The following is a 3,174-nucleotide window of genomic DNA, read 5'->3' as shown; positions in this document are numbered from 1 at the left end:
TTGAGCAATCTCTCTAATATTATTCTATACAAATATCTACCAAAAACCCAATAAGGCTTCATACAAAATAGGATTCCATGGTATGTTCAGCTACATGTTTAAAAAATGTGACCCTATATATTTATAGTTAAATATTTAGCTACCAGAGAATGATTAGATAATAAACACCTAATTCAACACATAATTTTAAGCTGACAATCTTGGCGTTTAGACTTAATTCAAATTATAGACATAAGGTAGGTATTATCTCCAAAACAAAATAAACTTCATTTGTTTCCAACTGTAGGTTCCTAAACAAAGTATTTACATGTATCAATCCTTTTTTTTTATTTCAATACATTATTGACCCAGTGTAAACAGAATTTAGCATTACATGGGTCCATCTGAACATCTCACTATATTGAAACCAAAACAGACTCTGACTGCTTCACTCCTCCCAGATTATTCGCTGGCTCAATATTTCCAATTGATAATATTTCCAATTGATAATATCAACACCATACATTTTCTGCTGCCTTAAGTTGGTGTTGCCTCCCATATTCCTCCTCCTTTAGCAGTAGTCATTACAACTTTCCTCTCTCTTTTCCCATTATTCTGCTTCCTGATTTTCTTGCACATGGGGATACTGAGCCTCTAGTGATTTATGACTGGATCAAAGCACACAATTAGTGACAAGCAGATCCTGGACTTGACTCCTTGCTCCTGTGTTTTTCTCCTGGTTTGTGGGCAAGGGCTCTTGCCACCATACCTTAACTCATATGAAAGATCTGCGATATAAATCCTGGGAGCCCTCATTAACACAGTTCCACTTAGAGCAGTGATTCTGTGACATGGAATCAAGGACACAGTGTGTGGCAAGGAAAACAAGTTTCTTTCTTTCTTTTTTTTATCTTTTTTTTTTTTTTGGTGGGGTTCTTTTGGAACTGGGGGTCTAACCCAGGATTTTGAGAACACAAGGCAGACACTTTGCCACTGAGCTACATTCCAGCCCTACAAGTTTCTTTTATATTACCTAAAATAGTATATTATTTGTGAAATTAAAGTCTGACTTATTAACCAACACAATTTTTTCACTTATCAGATTGGAAATAATCAAAAAGTTGAATATAATTCTGCATCTGAGGCTATAGGGTAGCAGGTGCTCTCCTTCATTACTGGTAAGAGGACACAATGATACAATCTCCATGAAGGACATTTTGGCAAGATTTTTAATAGTTACGAATGTGTTTGCTCTTTGACCCAGCAATCTCACTTCTGGGAATGCATCATACTGACACATCTGCACACATCAAAATGATTTATGTCCAAGGTTATTCACTACTGCATTATTTGAAAAAGCAAAAGATTGGAAACAACCCAAGTGTCTATCCGCAGAGGAGTGGTTAATTAAATTATGGTACATGCACACAATGGAATATTAGGTAGCTATAAAAAACAATGAGGAAGCTAGAGATGTACTGATAAGGAAAGATTTCTAGGAAACATTGTTAAAGGTGAAGTGAGAAGTGCTGAAAAAAGTAAATGACAATCTACTAATTTTTTTTCTGATTCTAGGGATTGAACCCAAGCCTCCTGCATACTAGGAAATCTCTACCACTTAGTTACATCCCCTTTCCTGTTTTTTTTTTTTTTTTTTTTTTTTTAAGATAGGGTCTCAGAAAGTTGCCCAAAGTGACCTGAAACTTCTGTTCTTCCTCTTTCAGTCTCTCAAGTAGCTGGGATTATAGGTATGTGCTACCACATCCAATGATGATGTACATTTTATATAAAAAATGAAGGGAGTAGTATGAGCAATTAATACAAATGGTTAACCAAAGGGGAAGTAAGGAGTGAGGTAGATAGTGGGAAAAGGGAAATAAGTCTTCTCATCTGAGTTATACTTTGTTCAACTTTAAGTTTCTAAAAAAGAATCATTCAAACATATTATCTATTAGAATAACTAAATAAAATTTTAGAAGATACAATTTTAGTTTCATTGTTCTTGTTAAATTGCAGATTGGGTAAAGGGTCCCTTATATTCTCTCTGGTTTAATCATTTCAAATGTGAATATTGAATTATCTCCTCAGATGGGCTCTCCTTCTAAAAGAAAAGGGTAAAAAGGAATACTAAATCACCCACTAATGACCTCACTGAATAATCATTTAGTAACTTACTGCTCTGTGGCATGAAGATACCTAACAAGATTGATCTGGCTGATGTTTCTCACTGTTTTTGACGTTATTTTATTTTATTTTGGCTAGAAAGAGTAATAGATCATCAAGACCTCCATATTCCAATTGTGTCCATGTTATGTCTGAAAGGGAAATAGCAAAACTAACATTTCAAGTGAATAATCACTATTTTTTAAAAATACCATGAAACACAGCAGAAAAACATGACATGATTAAACTAAGATGCAGAGAATTGTAAAATAAATACATTTTTAAAAGCTTCTGTATGCATCAGAGTTGTTACTAGAGTAGAATAGAGAGTAAGAATGGGTAAAACAGACATAATTCATTAAAATGACGGCATAGTTTTCAATTCTTCATTATACATGGGATTTCAGGGGCATATTTTGCCCCTTGAAAAATCAGACTTTTCTAGTAGAATTGAGTCCTGCTTCAAAGTAAGATTTGTATGATAAAGTTAAAGGAGGAGAATGCTGTTCTCAAAGTTGGAGAGAAATCTGGTATTAATGTTCATAATCAGAACTATACTTTATCATTATATATTGTTATCATTAAAAATGAAATAAACAGTAACTGTGATTCTAGAAAGATCAGTTAACCATCTCTGAGCCTCAGTTTCACTACATTACATGGGAATAACAATAATATATTGTTCACAAGGGGCTTAAAGGAATAAATGACATGATGTACTTAATACCAGGCCTGACATTCAGTAAGTGTGCATTAAGTGAAAGCTATTATTTTTGTCTTATTTGATTGGCAGGAATCATATAAGATAGAAAATATTAATTTTATCAGATATGTTTCTGATATAAATTTTAATAACAGTATAATGCTTATGACTGCTAATAATAAAATGATATATAAAATTCAATGAATACTATGATAGAAAAAGATGAAATATACAAGCACATTAATAGGGCAAGTATTGGTGTAGTAAAACCATCAGAATATATATATATATATATATATATATATATATATATATATATATATATATAT

The sequence above is a fragment of the Marmota marmota genome, unplaced genomic scaffold (genome assembly GCF_001458135.2).
Source record: "Marmota marmota marmota unplaced genomic scaffold, marMar, whole genome shotgun sequence".
Lineage (NCBI taxonomy): Eukaryota > Metazoa > Chordata > Mammalia > Rodentia > Sciuridae > Marmota > Marmota marmota.
Note: the sequence above shows the minus strand (reverse complement) of the source record.